We start from the raw sequence: 20018 nt of genomic DNA, 5'->3' as shown, positions 1-20018 counted from the left end.
TTATGGTTTGCTTCCCTCCCTCTCTCTCTCTCCTTTTTCCCCTTCCCATATGTTCATCTGTTTCTGCCTGCATTTTCTCTCGCAGGTGTTTTCTTTAATTAATTTCTTGTATGTTTTAGCCCATCTTTGTGCTTGCTTCTCTGTAGATCGAAACTATGACGGTCCTTCTCTTTCTTTCCCCCTCCCTCTCTTGCTTCCTTCTTTCTGTACTCTGGGCCAGCCACACCGGAGGTGCATAGGTTAATACTCTATCGTCCCTAGTCTCAAGGTTCACACAGTCTATTAAAAAGAGACAGACCCAAATAAACGATCATGACATGGTCGAGATAAGGGTGATGATAGGGATATGTATAAGGCATTAGCAGGGTCCAGAGAAGTGGTATCTAACCCGACATGAGCTAAAAGGGAGAAAAGCATTGTGTAAGAGTTGGCAGGAGAAAGGAGCAGAACAGAGGGAGGGGTTGTTTTGCTGTAGCGGTGGATGTTTTTAGGCAGAGTGTCAGGAGAAGAGGCCAGAGAAATGAGCAGGGGCTGGATGTTGGAGGGCTTTGGATGCTACCCTGAGGGTCTGACCCTTATCATGGAGCCAGTGTTTCCTGAATGTTAGTCTGGGTGAGGCCACCTGGCACCTGATCAAGATACCACCCAGACAGAGTGCCCAGCCAGAGGAGAATATGTATTTCTTCCCTTTCCTTTTANGGGTGAGGCCACCTGGCACCTGATCAAGATACCACCCAGACAGAGTGCCCAGCCAGAGGAGAATATGTATTTTTTCCCTTTCCTTTTGNGAGGTGCATAGGTTAATACTCTATCGTCCCTAGTCTCAAGGTTCACACAGTCTATTAAAAAGAGACAGACCCAAATAAACGATCATGACATGGTCGAGATAAGGGCGATGATAGGGATATGTATAAGGCATTAGCAGGGTCCAGAGAAGTGGTATCTAACCCGACATGAGCTAAAAGGGAGAAAAGCATTGTGTAAGAGTTGGCAGGAGAAAGGAGCAGAACAGAGGGAGGGGTTGTTTTGCTGTAGCGGTGGATGTTTTTAGGCAGAGTGTCAGGAGAAGAGGCCAGAGAAATGAGCAGGGGCTGGATGTTGGAGGGCTTTGGATGCTACCCTGAGGGTCTGACCCTTATCATGGAGCCAGTGTTTCCTGAATGTTAGTCTGGGTGAGGCCACCTGGCACCTGATCAAGATACCACCCAGACAGAGTGCCCAGCCAGAGGAGAATATGTATTTCTTCCCTTTCCTTTTACACCAAATTTGTCCCTTCAAGCTGTAGAGGGCTAGAAAATCCCCTAGAGGAGGTTTTTTTTTTTTTTTTTTCCTATTTTTGGAAGAATTCCTCAACTAGTCTCCCTTCAATACTATGTAGTGCTACTAGGCCCCACTGCTCTGGGAAAAGTTTTTGTTGTTGTTTGTTTTGTTTTGTTTTTTGATGGTTAAAGGCNGCTACTAGGCCCCACTGCTCTGGGAAAAGTTTTTGTTGTTGTTTGTTTTGTTTTGTTTTTTGATGGTTAAAGAGGTTTTTATTCTTTAGGCCAGGTAAAACAAGAAAAGCCCTGTTCACGGTCTCTCCTGCAACAACTGAGCTATGGGCCTTCCATTGTCCCTCTAAGGGGGCTGGAATACTTCAGAACAACTTCTTCTCAAATGACTGCAACAAAAGGGCTCATTTGAGCATCCAGGGTGGCAGGAGAGTTAGAGGGCTCCGTCCCCCCTACTTCCCTACCTCGCATGTAGAAATTTCAAGGAAAGAGCTTCCCTCTAATGTGCCTGGCCTTCCAGATCCTCCTCAGTCTAGAACCCAGATCTCTGCCATTCTGATCTTGTGAGGCCTGACCCTAGAACAGGTCCCACCCTACCACACTGGGGGTGAGAGCGGGGCTAAGCACCTGGTGCACTTGGCTGGATGAGGGCCCTGATAGAGCTTAGGCCCAGGGCCCTGGCCGAAGATGAAGAATGGGTAGTCTCTGGTGGTGAAGCCACCAACAGAAGTGGTGGGGAGCTGTATCGGCAGGGGATAGAGTTTGGATGAGGCAGAGGAAGCCTGAGGATCTTTGTGGTTGTGGAAGAGCCCTCGGGTCGGCCGTTGGGTGGAGGAGTCTAGGACCCAGAGGAGTGGCCTGGTTTGGATATGTGCATTGGGAGAAAAGTGACCACTGAGGGACACAGTAAAAAATGGCCCAGGAAAAGGATGTGGAGTAAGAAGAGAGGGGGAACACCAGCATTTACAGTGCAGGCAGAGATGCAAGAGACTTGTTTCACACCTAAAAACACATACAGACTGGAAGTGAAGGGACAGAAAAAGATATTTCATGCAAATGGGAGCAAGAAAAAGCTCAGGTAGCAATATTTACATCAGACAAAATAGATTTTAAACCAAAGACTGCAATAAGAGGCAAAGAAGGGTATTACACAATGGTAAAGGGATCATCCAACAGGAGGATATAACAATTGTAAATATCTAGGCACCTAACATAAGAGCACCTAAGTATATAAAGCAAATATTAACAGACACAAAGGGAAAATTCTACAGTAATACAATAGTAGTAGAAGACTTTAACACCCCACTTACACCAGTGGAGAGGTCATCCAGAAAGAAAATCCATAAGGAAACAGTGGCTTTCAATGACACTTTAGACCAGATGGACATATAACAAGCCCTTATTTTGTGGATTGATCATGCTGCCCTCCCAATACCTTGCACTACACAGAGCTGGTCTCTGGGGAGAAGTGGAAACCAGTTGTCCCAGGGCTAAGGAACAGCAGCAGGAGCAAAGAGAGAAGAGTGCTACCCTTCTGTTTCAGGTCTGGTTCCCAGAAGCAGACCCTGAGATGTTGATTCTCGTACAAGAATTTATTAAGGAAGTGCTCCCAAGAGAATCTGGTAAAGAAGTGGGAGATGCCAAAGAGATAACGGGGAGAAGCCAGCCTCAGCCTAAACACACAGGGGAGTCTGAAATGTACAGTGGGTTCTCATTCTCTCTATGAAGTCACCACGAACACTGAGTTAGCGAATACTGCTGAATTTGCTCCTAGGGGAAATACAAGGTTTAGGTTCCTTTGAGTCTCTGGTCACATTTTGGCAACTGATCAATGTACAACCTTGTTTTTATGTGTTTAAAGGCCTTATTTAACGTATGCCATTGATTCATTAACACTGGACTCAGAGCACTGTAGTTCATGCCTGAACAAAGCTTCTCTAACACACGTATTTTCTGCATAAGGCACATCACAGCCTCCTTTGCTTGGGAACAGTAGACAGCGCCTCAACACTATGCTTAGGGGTCATTTTAAACAGTGAAATCACNGCGCCTCAGCACTATGCTTAGGGGTCATTTTAAACAGTGAAATCACCAACAAAAGTACAAAAGCGAGAAAAACGTGGCACTAAATAGACTGCGAAAAGGACACTGGCTTACACTATGAGAGTTGAAACAAGAGGCAGGGTGTTGCCTCATTCTGTGTGCGTCCACCAATGACTGTGAAACCACCACACACATGCATTTTGGGGTTACAAATAAATTTCAGTGCATAGGGAAATTTGCAAATATGGGATCTGTGAATAATGAAGATCGACTGTAAAAACTGCTCCGAGTTCATCCCTCCTCTGGACTATTATACCCCCGACCATCACCCATCTAGCACTGGCTAGGCCTATGGGGGAGTGAGTGGAGGAGGCAGGAGGAAAGCCCCAGGCACTTCTGGCGCTCTGCACTCACACCTGGGCAAAGTGGCTCTAGTAGCAAAGACCGCAGATGGGCTCACAGACAGGGTAAGAGGTCCAAAGGCATGTGGGAAGAGCAGACAGTCTCCACAGCATGCTCTGCGGTTCAAGTCACAGGAACATCACTGATGGGCAGAAGAAGAGGAAATCTGTACTGCTGACTGGGCTGTACACCAGGTCTGGGATAGCAAGTGACCCTGGAACAGGCTGCATTGCTGTTGCCATGACTAACACATTGCTTGTTCCCTTGGCTATAACCTCTGTTATGACAGAAGGGACCCTGTTTTGTTCCCATTGACCTTGCCAGTGCATTGCTAGTACCTGATATTCAATAAAATATTTGAGGAAGGAATAAAGACAGCAAATGTCACCCATAATCAGACCACCCAAATGGAGCTGTAGTCATCCTTTGGGCTTACCTTTGGACATGGGCAGGGCATCTAGCCTAAGGTAAAGGGATCATTTCAAGGGTTGTAAAGAAGCCAATGACTCTGTAAGGAATCCCATTTCTTATGCACTGGTCACCCCTCTTATGATCGGGGGACTCTAAGCAGATAATTGGGTAGTAAAAAAATTGTTCTTTTTTTAAACATGGATTTACAACTTTACTTTTTAAGAGTGATTGTTTATTTATTTGACAGAGAGAGAGACAGTATGTGCTCACAAGCAGGGGGAGCAGCAGAGGTTGAAGAGAATCAGGCTTTCCGCTGAGCAGGGAGCCTGATGCTGGGCTTGATCCCAGGACCCTGGGAACATGACCTGAGCCAAAGTTAGATGCTTAACTGACTAAGCCCCCAGGCAACCCAAGAGTGATTGTTTGTATATGAATGACTTGATCCGGTAGTGTTATATGTTGAATTGTGTCCCCCCCCCTAAAATTCAAATGTTGAAGTCCTAACCCTTAGTATCTCAAAATGTAACCTTATTTGGAAATAGCGTCTTTGAAGAAGTAATTACATTAAAATGAGTTCATTAGGGTGGGCTCAAATCCAATATGACTGGTGTCTTTATAAAAAAATAAAAGGAAATTTAGACATAGACATGTACAGAAGGAAGATGATGTGAAGAGACACAGGACAAGATGGCCATGTGCAAGTCAAGGAGAGAGGCCAGGAAGACATCCTTTTGTCTTGGTCCTCAGAAGGAACCAACTCTCCCAACACCTTGATCTCAAGCTTCCAGCCTCTGAAAACTATGAGAAAATAAATTTTTGTTGTTTAAGTCAAAAATAAAAATAAAGTGCAGGCAGAGAAAGAGAACTCCTTGGGCAACAAGAAAGAATGGTTCATGACATATTTAAAAAAAAAAGAAAGTAAATGTTATCAAAACAACTGAAGTAACATCAAGTCCTTATTCTGTGGCAGGCATTATTCTAAATTCTTCATATGCAACAATTCATTTACCACGGAAATCCTCTGTGGTAACCTGTACCTAGATGTTCTTGCTGCTCAACCCTATGCCTTCAGGCCCTACCATGTCCGTGTGCTCCAATGGCCTGTGTCTGCCAAGGGTTTGGCCCACAGTATGACAGCCTAGAAGTGCCAAGGATTTTGACAGTCCCATGAGCAACCCTTAACCAAAGACTATGGCTTGTTTGTGCATAAATACCCCAGCTCCCTCACTCCCAGTGTGGGAAGACTCTGAGGGTCATGCTCTATATCTTATCCCAGAGTTCCATGGTGGGATTAGGCCCCAATGGTCCATAGTTGTTTCTTGCTGGATAATCCACCCTTTTATGACTTCCCTTCATGGACTAACTTCTCAACTCCTCTACCCATGTTTTCCTTTACCTCCCAAATAAACTACTTGCTTTTAAGACTTGTTTTTTAAGATTTTATTTATTTATTCGACAGAGATAGAGACAGCCAGCGAGAGAGGGAACACAAGCAAGGGGAGTGGAAGAGGAAGAAGCAGGCTCATAGCGGAAGAGCCTGATGTGGGGCTCGATCCCACAACGCCGGGATCACGCCCTGAGCTGAAGGCAGACGCTTAACCGCTGTGCCACCCAGGTGCCCCTACTTGCTTTTAAACCCTTGACTCACAGGCAGCTTCTGGAGGAATCCAAACTAAGATATAAAAGAACATACAATATTCGAGAACTAATGTTTAGAAAAATATAAACATGCAAATGTAACTGAAAAACAATCACTAATATGTAATGGTTGTTAATCACCAACTCTCCAGGCTTGACAAGAATGTATATTTAAACTTACATTAAATTTTTTAAGAGGCAAACCTCTTCTAGGAACATAAATACCACTCAGAGATTTCTTACCCTTACCGGGTATCAAAGCTTTTTTTTCCTCTTTTATTCTAAAAGGAAAAAACAAACAAACAAACAAAAACCCCTCCTACCCAAAATTATTAACTTAGAAAGAGCCCAACTTTGCTTTTCTAAATCCTCTGTACTTAAAAATTAGATACATCTGTTCCCTGATTTTAGAGGGATCCTAACTCCTTCTATTCACAAATCTGAGCTCACTAGAAAATAAGATTTTATAAATCATGTTTTAAGAGGCCATAATAAAAACAAAAATATATTAAAATGGTCTCTCCACACACAGTCTCTCAACTTACTAAGTTGCTTTTCTAAACACTGGAGAGTAGAAATCCTACCAATAAGTTCTATGTTTTGTGCTGATTATGCTAATCAAAGTTTAATGAAAACTTTGTTATGTCACAATCTTTTAAATGTGTTAGAAAAAAGCACAAATCAACAAAAATAATGATAAACAAAAGGTCTTGTACTGAATTTTTAAAACTATGACACTATAATAGGATAAGAATGGGGGGAAAAGAAATGAAATGGCTAATTAAAAATTTGTTGGTAGTTCCTGATTATTTCCATCAGTGGCCACTAATTTGTTTAAAAGGGCTTTTGTGACTCACAGGATAAAATTTCAAAAGTCTTCTATTTTGTACAAAGGAGCCTGGTTCGTCAACATTTTCAATTACCAGCCACATTGTGGGCTCTATTAAACAAATACATACTCTTGAAAATAAACAGAAACATAAGTTAAATGTTTGTGGACTCCACTTGATTAGTGTAAAATGTGCAGTCCTGGGGTGCCTGGGCAGCTCAGTCAGTTAAGTGTCCAACTCTTGATCTAACCTCAGGTCTTGATCTCAGGGTTGTGAGTTCAAGCCCCGAGTTGGGTTCCACGCTGGGTGTGGAGCCTACTTTAAAAAAATGTACAGTACAAGATATTTGGGACAACTTGCTATTTAACTGATAAATGTTGCTAATAAAGCTGCTGCTACTGTCCTGCATGAAAATGAACATGCTTACAAAATTATGAAAGAAATTAGTTTTAGCCCAGAAGACAGAATCTACATATTGAGGTCTATAAAAGCCTTTCTCACGGAGAAAAGTTCTTGCCATTGTGTTTGAATCATTCTTATGACATACAAACAACAACATCGCTTAATTTATTTGAGGTCTATTTGATACTAAAACTTTGGGCTTTTGTTTTCCTTTCATTCAGTTCAACACACTTTGATGTTTAAATTTCTACTTTTGTAGAAAGTCCCTGGTAAACTCATTTCATATGATTTTAAAAGCTCCTTTTATTTATTTGTTTATTTTATTATTATTATTTTTTATAACTTAGAGATTTATGTATTTATTTTGGAGAGAGAGCGAGAGAGAGAGCAACAGCACAAATGGGGAGGGGCAGAGGAAGAGGGAGAGAGAGAATCTCGAGCAGACTCCCTGCTAAGCGTAGCGCCAGATGTAGGGGTGATCTCATGACCCTGAGATCGTGACCTGAGCCAAAATCAAGAGTCGGATGCTCAACCCACTGAGCCACCCAGGTGCCATTTAGTTATTTATTTATTTATTTAAAGATTTTATTTATTTATTTGACAGAGACAGACAGCCAGCGAGAGAGAACACAAGCAGGGGAAGTGGGAGAGGAAGAAGCAGGCTCCCAGCGGAGGAGCCTGATGTGGGGCTCAATCCCGGAACGCTGGGATCACGCCCTGAGCTGAAGGCAGACGCTTAACGACTGTGCCACCCAGGCGCCCCCCAGGTGCCCTTTAAAGGCCCCTTTTTATATGATTTGGCTTATAGATACCATATTTTCATAAAAAGAATTGGGTAAAATAGCATGGAAACTATAATAACAATTATAAAAGCAACAACAAAGGCTAACATTTGTTTGACGTTCACTGTGTGCCAGATGTTCTTTATATATGCTATCTCATTTTAGCCTTATGACAACTTCATGAGGTAAATATTATTATTATTATCCCTAGTTTAGAGACCAGAAAATAGGCATAGAGAGCTGAAGAACTTGCCCAAGGTCAAACCACTGGGAGTGGCTGAGTGGGATTCCACCCCAGTGTCCTAGACAAGCCCTTGCTGCTAGCCTGTAGTCAGTCATAGCTGAGCCAGCACAAATCAGCTGCCTAAAGTCACTACTGAACAAATATGCGAGATCAAACCTAGGTTTGTGTCTATACTTGTCAAGAGATGTTCTTTAACATCCTTTGTTTTACTTTCCAAATGGTCTTACTTGTGCTGCCTTTGAAGCCAGCTTCACGTCAAAGGGATTAATCACACGAAGAAATAAGTCTAGAGGCAGGGGTCATTTAATTTTGCCAAATTCTGAGGATGCTAGAGGTTAGCTGAGGGCATTTGGGGAAGAATCTGACTACATGATATTTTTTCAGCTTCTTTTTAAAAAATTTTAACTGAAGTATAGTTGGCATACAATATTAGTTTAGGTATACAACATGGCAGTTTGACTATTATATACATTACAGTAAGTCTAGTTATCATCTGTTACCATACAAAGTTGTTACAATATTATTGATTATAGCCCCTATGTTGTACTTTTCATGTCCACGACTTGTTTTATAAGTTTGTACCTTTCAGTCCCCTGCACCTATTTTATCAACCCCGTCTCCTTCCCCTTTGACAACCACCAGTTTGTTCTCTGTATTTGAGTCTGTTTCTGTTTTTTTGTTTGTGTGCTTGTTTCTTTTGTTTTTTAGATTCCTGTATAAGTGAAATCATATGGTATTTGTCTTTCTCTATCTGGCTTACTTTTTTAGCATAGTATGGACCCTCTAGGTCCAACCATGTTGTTGCAAATGGCATGATCTCATCCTTTTTCACGGCTGAGTCATATTTGTGTGTGTGCACGTGTGTGTGCCATATCTTCTTAATCCATTCATCTATTGATGGACACTTAGGTTGCTTCCATATCTTGGCTATTGCAGATAATGCTGCAATAAATATATAAGCATGTATCTTTTCTAATTATTGTTTTCATTTTCTTTGGATAAATACCCAGAAGTGGAATTGCTGGATCATAAGGTAGCTCTACTTTTAATTTTCTGAGGAATCTCTATACTGTTTTCCACAGTGGCTGGAACTAATTTACATCCCCACCAACGGTGCACATAATAACTGATTGACCCCAGTCTTGCCTGATTCTTCTAGTCCTATCTTCTCCTACAGCCCTGAACTACCTCTGTAATAAGCTGACTAATGTTCCCCAAATATACCACTTTCTAATCTCTGGAACTTGTGCATGTTCCCTTATTTTGAAAAAGGGTCTTTACAGATGTGATTAAGTTAAGGTTCTTGAGATGGAGAGATTATCTGAAATTATCTAGGTGGGCCCTAAATGCAATCACATTTATCCTTATAAAAGGGAGGGCAGAGGGAGATTTTACACACAGAAGGTAATGTGAAGACAGAGGCAGAAATTGTAGTGATGTGGCCACAAGCCAAGGAAGGAACGCCAGCAGCCACAGATGCTGAAAGAGACGAGGAATGGGTTTTCCCTTAGGGCCTCTGGAAGGAGCATGGCCCTGCCCACATCTTTATTTTGGCTCAGTTATACCGATTTCAGACTTCTGGCTTCCAAAACTGTGAGAGAATAAAGTGTGTTGTTTTAAGCCATCAAGTTTGTGGCCATTTTTAAAAAAGATTTTATTTATTTGAGAAAGAGAGAGTGTGAGTGAGCAGGGGGAGGAGAAGAGGCAGAGGGACAAGCAGAAGCGTGCTCAGCACGGAGCCTGACGCAGGACTCAATCTCACAACCCTGAGATCATGACCTGAGCTGAAATCAAGAGTTAGCCACTCAACTGACTGAGCCACACAGGCGTCCCGGTTTGTGGTCATTTGTTACAACAGCCACAAGAAACTAACAAACCAATAATCCTCCCTGAGACCTTATGTTCCAGCTTTGAAGAAGACACTGAAGTCCTGTTTTAGTGTGTGGTTTTATCAGGAAAATAAGCATCTGAACTGCGATCCAGGATTTTCCTTAGTGACTGACATCAGCACAGAACATGACTGCTATTGTGTCAAGAGGCGCTTCATAAGCCACGTGTTCCATTTTAGCTCTTGCCTGCTGCTGTTGCTGCTGCCTTGGGCTACTCCAGCTGCACAATCATCCCATGACCTTGGAAGATCAAGAAAAGAGTCACTGTGCCCTACTGGATGAGAAATGCCTTATTTCAAATGTCACGGAGGCAGTGTGTAGAGAGGTCAACAACGTGGAACTGGAACCCTGTGTACGTTCTGCCTTAGGCTCATTGAACAAATGAACATTTTCTCCATGCTTTTTGGCTGCCTGGCGCCTCTGCACAGCTGCCCTATGTTAGGATGATTTTGCACATTTTGTCTCCCAAGGCAGAAGGCAAAAACTTACTTTCTCAGACACCCTAGCAGCTACGGTGTGGGTCTGCAATGATGCTCCCGGGAGAGAGTCTGCTTTGGAAGAGAGTGAAAGCAGAGGGATGGCACAGAATCCATTCTAGTGAGGGTGGAGGAGCCTGGAGAAGAGACTTCCAGCCTTCGGGGCTGCAGAGACAGAGATCTTAGCGGGAGGAGCCGATGCCTGGCATTGGTCATGTAAGCAGCCGTGCTTATGCCCAGCCGCGGGAACAGCCTGATAGCCCGGTTCAGGCGTACAAACCTGATTCTCTCACCATCCCAGAGATTCTGTGAGCCCCATTACTAGCCCTCAATAGATTCCTTTTTGTTTAACCAATCAGGACGGATGTTGTTAGCCACAAAGAGCCTGCCTGATGCCTCCGCCTCGTGGTTGTGTATTACTGTCTCGCTGTGCAGTCGCTTAGGGCAGAGGACAGGCTTGTAAGACTATGGGACTTGGTTTTCTCGATACCTACTTCTTGCAACCCCGTCTTCTGTAGCATTATCAGGAGATAAATGGTAGCTTCAGGCAAACAGGCATTTGGGATTTTGAGATCCTGAGCAGACCAGCTCTTAAGGTTGGTGGGTTTCAGCAACAAGCCCCAAAGGGCATGTCAGCCCTTACGTTCCTTTGGTGCGGCCCATCCAAATGCACTGCGGAAAATGAGAGCCTCGCCCTATTCCACAGCCCCCCTAAAGGTGACAGGACTTCTCCCAACATGTTATAGAATGGCATCAGAGACACGGATCTCTTCAGCTGAACTGATTTCTCAGTACACACCATGTATGTCCTTCTTAGATGCTGCCTGACGGCATGCCCTAGTTGTTTCATGGGTACCTAACAAGACTGAAAACTCCTCAAGAGTGGAACCCCATTTCTTCCTTCTTTTGGCTCTTTGAGGTGCCTGGCTCTGAGACGAACATACGGGCCTCACGCAGTATGTGCCGGTGGCTGTAAGCGAGGTGGAGAAGCAGCCTCGACTTCAATCCTCTCAGTTCATTAGCTCCCTCTGAAGAAAGAGGAAGGGATGGTGTGGGTGAGCGCAAGTTTCCCGCTGCTTTTGTATTCTACGGTGGGGTGGTGATGTTTTCCTGAGACCAGGGCTCTGGCGGCAACCCCTCAGATTCCCTTTTATCCTCACACTGCCACGGAGAGCTGAATAAATCATTGGCTTAAAAAGCTGTTGTGTAAGGGGCCAACCTTTAACTGATGATCCATTCACAACTAGTTGTTATAATCAAGAATATACTTAAAGCATTTGCCAGGGTTTATTCTCAGGATCAACAATTTTGCACTTGTCATTTGTGTTTAGAATTCTGAAGTGCTCAAACAGATGGATTCATGGGAATTACTGGGTTTTCAGGGCCACCTGTTAGTCACCAGTTCCTCACCTTACTCTCACTACAGATAGTCATTTCATTCCATAGTTTATAGCATAAATAGAGTTGGAATTCCATAATTATATAGAGCTTCAACTACATATGATACAATGGTATCTTCGTGCAGATTTGAAAATAGTACACTGTTTCAATTTATTTCACCAGGCTGGACCTCATTTTCTACCTCTCTAACGAAAGGAAAGTTAAATGCTTATTCCTGTGAGAAGGTGTTTTTGGTTTTACATTCTAGGAATCGTGTTGGCTTAAGCACTGAATCACCTGGCTTGTGGTGTAAGTGTCAGTTGGTTGCAAAGAGGTTTGGGTGTCCATCCCATTTCCTCCTGTATTGGAAGTAATTTTTCTTCTTCTTACCAGCCCTGTTGTGGGGTCCCACCCACCAACCCCTGCCCCATCCTGAGCAATTATATTTCTTTGTAGGGAGTGGCTTGCATGATAAAGCAATATATCATCCCACCAGAGAGGCCTGGATTTATTTCTTTATTAGCTAGTGAGCCAAGAACATTATAATGAACAGGGTGAATATATTAAGAGCGGCATGTGGGGCTGTTAACCTGGCAGGGCCTCACACAAATGCAGTGAATTATTATTCCCGTCAGTCATGTGAAATGTAACTGCATCTACAGAGAGTAACATGACCCTTTAACTCCATTTGGTTAAGATATTTACTTCTCTGCCCTGTCTTCAGCTGCCATTCGATCTTTCAGAATAGTGACTTTCAAGCTTTTCTGAGCTCAGTCCACAATAATACATTTTTTTTTAAAGATTTTATTTATTTATTTGACAGAGATAGAGACAGCCAGCGAGAGAGGGAACACANCTAAGATATTTACTTCTCTGCCCTGTCTTCAGCTGCCATTCGATCTTTCAGAATACTGACTTTCAAGCTTTTCTGAGCTCAGTCCACAATAATACATTTTATATCACACACAGAAGTATAAAACTGAACCATTTAACAAAATCATATTTACTCTCACTACTTGTGATAAATGTTTATAATGTCTACTCTGTTCTAATTAATAAAAGAACTGACCGATATTCACTAAATTGATCAAGACTCTAATGAGCCTCAGACCGTGGTCCAAAAAGCACCGTTTTAGAATCAATTCCTCAGCTAGCCAAATAACTAGTCAGGAGGATTTTCATTTCCTCAACTCCATTTTGCTATATCTTCTGGGATTTACTTCCCTATTTCTAAATAACATGAATATATTCCTATTTCATTTTTTCTTTTGCTTTTACGTATCATCTATTTTCTTCTCATGGAAAATGAGGACTTAGCTCCCTTTCAATACATCTTCTTCAAACATATTCACATATTTTCTCCCTCACTTCCCAATATGTCATGAGTTTTTGATTAAGTCAACATTCATTGTTCATAGTATCATGGTTGTATGTATGGGCCAGGATCCCAGCAAGAAACAGATGGCACACTCAAATTGGGTAGTTTGAGAAGAATTTAATAAGGGACCATCTGTAAAAAGAGGGGGATAGGTATAGGAAAACCACTGGCGATAGGGCTGCTAGAACTGTGGGGGCTCCATCACCACTCCTAGGCTCCAAAGAACCTGGAGACCTAAAAGTGTACAGTGAGAGCCGCCTGACAGCAGCTGTACCATTGTCAGGGCATGAAGCCAGCCTGAGGTGACCATGATAGGAAGACAGAGAGTGAACCACATACCTTCAACTCATCTCCTTCCTCCCTTTGATCTCCTGCTGAAGCTTCCCAGGGGAAGAACTCACCTGGAAGCCAGAGGGCATAGGAGCCTGTTGGTGGAATCCATAGAAGTGTGCCTCCTAGGCGTAGAGCAGGTGAAGGATGGATGAATCTGGAAGGCAAATTATGTAACTAGCATTCACAGCCGAGCACATTTATTTATTTTAAAGATTTATTTATTTATGTGAGAGTGAGAGAGAGCGCATGTGAAGGGGAGGGGCAGAGGGAGAGGAGGATGGAGAGGGGCAGACTCCCTGATGAGCGTAGAGCCCAAGGTGGGGCTCGATCTCACCACCCAGAGATAATGACCTGAGTGGAAATCAAGAGTCTGACGCTTAACCTACTGTGTCACCCAGGCGCCCCTCAGCAGAGCACATTTAGTGTCCTCTATTTCCTTGAATAACTCATATTTGCCTTGGAGTTAATAATTGGCTCTTTCTTTTAAGAAAATTTTTTGGCGGTTTCATGCACGAGTGATCAGGTTGGGGGAGGCACAGAGGGTGAGGGAGAGAGAGAATGTTAAGCAGGCTCCATGCCCAGTGTGGAGCCCAACAGGGGGCTCCATCTTACAACATTGAGATCGGGACCTGAGCCAAAATCAAGAGTCAGACACTTAACTGACTGAGCCACCCAGGCACCCCTCTCATGGTTTTTTTTTTTTTTTTTTTTTTAAGTTTTTTTTTTTTTNGGCTCTTTCTTTTAAGAAAATTTTTTGGCGGTTTCATGCACGAGTGATCAGGTTGGGGGAGGCACAGAGGGTGAGGGAGAGAGAGAATGTTAAGCAGGCTCCATGCCCAGTGTGGAGCCCAACAGGGGGCTCCATCTTACAACATTGAGATGGGGACCTGAGCCAAAATCAAGAGTCAGACACTTAACTGACTGAGCCACCCAGGCACCCCTCTCATGTTTTAAATCTATTTTTAATTTTTACTAAAGTTATCCAGACTTCTAGACAGTCAATCAGTTTTACGAAGCTAATAATGGAAAAAAAAACAAAACAGTTTTCTGCACTCCATCACCTCCATTTTCCACTCCCCAAAGGTAACCATTTGTTTCCTTCNAGGATCACGCCCTGAGCCGAAGGCAGACGCCTAACCGCTGTGCCACCCAGGCGCCCCACCCCTCTCATGTTTTAAATCTATTTTTAATTTTTACTAAAGTTATCCAAACTCCTAGACAGTCAATCAGTTTTACGAAGCTAATAATGGAAAAAAAACAAAACAGTTTTCTGCACTCCATCACCTCCATTTTCCACTCCCCAAAGGTAACCATTTGTTTCCTTCTTAGCTGTTTCTTTTGGAATTTCCTTTCACATCATTAAATAACATGCTCATAGTGATTACATTTGCTTTGTGCATTGTCGGTATTGTCTACTGATGTCTCAGCTTGAGAAATGAAGACTTGTTGCTCTTGCACTGATTTCCCCTCCTTGGTTACCACATATAACCACACTTTCCATTCCCCAAGCCTCCCAACAGAGATGTATCATAACTGGGCTAAACCAATATTCATTCTTTATATTACTATGCTTATGTAAATGTAATTCCTGGCTAAGCTAGGAAGTACTCCACAATTACTTTTCTTTGCTTGCTCAACTTTTTCATTTTCCTGGAATTACTAGCTGTCTGGTTTTCTCACTTGTGTCATTTCCTACCTACTTGTAATGAATTCATCCCCCAAATCTTCCCTCATTGTCTAAATCTCCTTTCAGTATGTTCAAATTCATCAGATATTTCATCAATTTCTTCTTCTTGAAGAACTCTTTCCTAGATATATCTGATCCTCTCCACTCTATATTGGTTGCTTTCTACTCCTGGGGCTCAGCTGCTGTCTTGTAGTTTCTTTTCACTACCATCCCTAATACTCCTGTCACCTCTCTCATTATATCCTGTTTCTTGGTTCCCATAGGTTTCTCTTTCTTGGGTCTATCCATTGTTTTCATGGAGGATTTCCAGGAGCTTCTGAGAATGACATGCATGGGAGGTAAATTTTTTGAGACTTTGCGGGGCATTTGGGTGGCTCAGTTGGTTAAGTGTCTGCCTTCGGCTCAGGTCATGATCCCAGGGTCCTGGGATCAAGCCCCGTGTCAGGCTCCCTGCTTAGCGGGGAGTCTGGTTCTCCCTCTCCATCTGCCCCCTCCCTCCCTCCCCGCTCGTGCTCTCTCTCTCTCAAATAAATAAAAATCTAAAAAAAATTTTTTTGAGACTTTGAGTATCTGGAAATGCCTTTAATCTACCCTCACATTAACTGATTGTTTTGCAGGTACAGAATTTTAGGTCAGAATTCATTTTCTTTAGCATTTTGGCATTTCTTTGGCATTGCTCACTTCATTGTCTTCTAGGTTCCAAGTGTTGCTGTTGAGAAGTTCAGACCCATTCTGACAGGTGATCCTATGTAACTAATTTTTTTTTCTGAAATAATAAGGAAAATTTATTATCTCACATAACAAGAAGTTCAAAAGGAGAGAAGTTTCCGGATTGGTTGGCTCATCAAGGACCTAGGGTCCTTCCAGCTTTGTTCTTCCAATCTCAGCTTGTAGGCCTTCCTAGGCTGTCTCCTCTCACGTTCATAAGATGGCTACCATTGGTCCAGGCATCACATCCAAACACTACAATATGTAGTAGCAGAGGAGAGCCATCCTTTTGTCTTGTGTTCTTTTTCAAGTGAGAAAATGTTTCCCCGAAATTCCTCACTGACTCCCCTTCTCATCTCTTTGGCCAGAGCTGGCTCAGAAGACTGCCTTTAATTCAATCACTGACAAAGGGGAATAAGATCATCTTGATTGGCTTGGACCATCAGGCTGGAGATACGATCCCTTTTCATGAGGAACAGATAATCTGAACAAAGTTAGGATTCTGTTAGCAGGTGGATGGCTGCTGGGTAGGCCACCAACTTATAGCATGGAGTCTGGCACATAATAAGCACTTAACATATGTTAAGCTATTGTTGTTATTAACTCTCTCTCTCTCTCCTTCTTTTTTTTTTTTAGAAAGGGAGAGAGAGGAGGGGAGAGGCAGAGGGAGAGGCAAAGAATCTTAAGTAGGCTCTACGCCCAGCATGGAGCCGATGCGGGGCTCAATCTCACAACCNCTCTACGCCCAGCATGGAGCCGATGCGGGGCTCAATCTCACAACCCTGAGATCATGACCTGAGCCAAAATCAAGAGTTGGATGCTTACCGACTAAATCACCCAGGTGCCCTGTTATTAACTCTTAATAGCTGTGTAAACTTATCCAAGTCACATACCTCCTAGAGCTCTAATTTCCCCATCTATAAAATGGGGATAGGACTATGTGATTTGTTGGATGTTTATAAAATTAAGAGAGATTACATGTGTAAAGTCTTTGGTGTTTAATAAATGGCAGCTATTTATTTTAGTTGGATATGATTCCTGCTAGAGTACTTGGCCAGCACAATGAGGTCTCTCCAACAAAGATTCCTGAGGTTGGCCCTAGCCCGGTGTAACAATTTTTTTCCCCTGTAGCTTATAGGATCTTTTATTTGTCCCTTGTTTCTAAAATTTCATGGCTATGTGCCTTGGTATAGCTGTGTTTTTTGCTCAGCCTTTGTGCTGGACCCATACTGAGCCCTTTTGGTCTGGAAACTAATACCCTTCAAGTCAGAGAAATTCCCTTGAAGTATTTCTTTGATGATTTCTGCCATTCCATTTTCCATGTGTTCTTACTCTGGAACTCACTCATATGTTGACCTTCTTGAGACACACTGCTTTTATTATCTTTAAGCTCCTATTTTCTCTCTCTTTGTCTTTTTGCTCCACATGCTAGGAGGTTTCCTCAACTTTAGCTTCTAGTCCTCTTATTGAATTTTTCATTTCTGCTATCTTATTTTTAATTTCCAAGGATTCTTTCCTATTCTCTAAATGTTTCCTTTTCATTGACTTCCTTTTTATTTGGTTGCAGTATCTTATTTTTCAGAAAATATTAGATATCAAAGATAATATCTCTCAGCATAGTGTCTATTTCTCCAGGTTCTTTTTTTCCTCAATCTTTGGCCTCTACCTTGTACCTTAGAGAGTTTCCTGAGATGTCTGGAAGTCCCTGGCTATCCTGCTCACATTTAAGATTATAACCTAAAAGCATGGTTGGAAGAGAGGGGGTTACTGATCATAAATTTCACTACAATCTAGCTAGACCCTTATATTGATACCAGGATATTTAGCTCTTTTGTCTTGGGCTGTCAAATTCTCAGAGAAGCTTCCAATCCCGTCTGGAGAATATATATCTTTCAGTGAAGGTCATTTGGGAGAAGAGGGCTGAGGCCCAGGTGTTCAGTAAGCCTTTGCTTAATCCCTATTTTCAATACAGGATCCCACCCTCAACAATGCTTAATGTCCCCCAGACCAGAGACCCTCTACCCTCCAGAGAATACACCTCAGTATTCAGCTAGAGTGGGGGAAGCAGCAGTTGCTTTGCTGAGAATGGAGATCTGAGTTTAAACTTGCTTCTGCTACCAGCACTGCCTGTTACTATGTCACGTCTCTCAGCTCTAAACCCAACCTTTCCGTACTCTGCTTTGCAACACCGGTGCTGAGACTCTTCAAACCTCAGTGATTCTGCCAGCTATTCCTTATTAGACTCTGCCCACAGAGGTCAATAGAGGGAACCAGAAAGGCTGGGGAAAGAAGGAGCAAGCTACTTCCAATTACCTTTCTACTGCTGTGAGCAGCCCTCCAGCAATGCTTCTTTGCTCCAGCAAGGGTTCCTTCCTGTAGCAACAGTTTAAGTCAGTTTGCAGTTTTTCTGACGCTCACAGAACCAGTCTCATCGTGGCCCCCCACCCCCTGGTCCCTGCACCAGAGACACCAGCACTGGCCAAGCAGCAATTGCTCCTCAGGGATCTGGGTCCCAGCCTCATGGGCATCTCCTCCAAGCTTGTAGGTTCTAATAATTCCATTCCCCCCACCCCCTAGCAGCCTGGGAGTGGTAGCTGCTTCCTGTAGTTACTGCCTCTGTGATACCTTAGAGTTCAACTTTATGCCTAGTTAACAATTCTTTATATTAAATTCTATCTATTCAAATAATTGGTGAGGTTTTTCTGTCTCCTGACCAGATCCTGACTGTTACACCTATTTGCAATGAAACCTCTTGTTTTCCAGCCCCACTTACACCCCACTTTCAGAGGTATGGGTCGCCCCCAAATCCTGAGCTATTCTGGAGTTTCACACCAGAAATTATCTTGCTTTTTGGTCTCTTTAACCCCCTTGAGAAACTTAGGAGTCAGCCTCTTCTAGTCTGCTGGATCAGTAATGACTTGTCCATCTGCTTTCTTGCTTCTGAGATTTTGTTGTTTTCTCTCCCAATCTCTTTGTCCCTGTAGGGTTTTGTTTTTTTGAACATCTTGTTTATTGTCATAATGGAATCTGGGAAAGGAAACTCATTATTTTTTTTAAAAAATAAGAACAAGAGGCTAATTTTTAAAGGGATGACAAAAATATTGCCACAAGTCAGGATGGTCATCTCTACTGCGGGGGAGGAGAGTGGAGTGGAATCCAGGAGGAGGGAGAGTTGATCATATTCAAATCCTATATATGCATTTTAACCATTCTGTGCATGATAAATGTCACAAATTTTGAAAAGGCAAACTTTGGTGTACAGCTATATCAGTTAGCATGTATTCAACTGCATAGAATAGAAACTTGACCACAAAAGTTTAACTAAACAGAAGTATATTTTTCTTCCATAATGAAGAAGTTTACAGGAAGGCAGTCCAGGGTTAGTATAAGGTCTCCATAGTGCCATGGCCAACAAGGCTCCTCCTAGCTTTGGGCACAATCATGCTTGGCTTTTGTCTTTATGCTTCTTAGATGGCTGCTTGACCCCTGATTATCACATCCATATTCCAGGAAGAACGGCAAAGGACAAAGGGCAAAAAGCCAAAGAGACAAGTAAGCTGAGTTGGCCCCACCTTTAAAAAGTTTTTCTTGTGCACCTGAAACTAATATAATGTTATATGTCAAATTTTAAAAATAAAGTTTTTTAAAAAGTGGAACCAGGCCCTCATATGTTTAAATCATGATTAAAATCTATTTATGGAGAGGATGTGGAGAAAGGGGATCCCTCCTACATTGTTGGTGGGAATGCAAGTTGGTACAGCCACTCTGGAAAACAGTGTGGAGGTCCCTTAAAAAGTTAAAAATTGAACTACCCTATGACCCAGCCATTGCACTACTGGGTGTTTACCCCAAAGATACAGACGTAGTAAAGAGAAGGGCCATATGCACCCCAATGTTCATAGCTGCATTGTCCACAATAGCCAAATCATGGAAGGAGCCGAGATGCCCTTCAACAGATGACTGGATTAAGAAGCTGTGGTCCATATATACAATGGAATATTACTCAGCTATCAGAAAGAACGAATTCTCAACATTTGCTGCAACATGGACGGCACTGGAGGAGATAATGCTAAGTGAAATAAGTCAAGCAGAGAAAGACAATTATCATATGATTTCTCTCATCTATGGAACATAAGAACTAGGA

This window comes from Ailuropoda melanoleuca, chromosome X (assembly GCF_002007445.2).
Source record: "Ailuropoda melanoleuca isolate Jingjing chromosome X, ASM200744v2, whole genome shotgun sequence".
Lineage (NCBI taxonomy): Eukaryota > Metazoa > Chordata > Mammalia > Carnivora > Ursidae > Ailuropoda > Ailuropoda melanoleuca.
Note: the sequence above shows the minus strand (reverse complement) of the source record.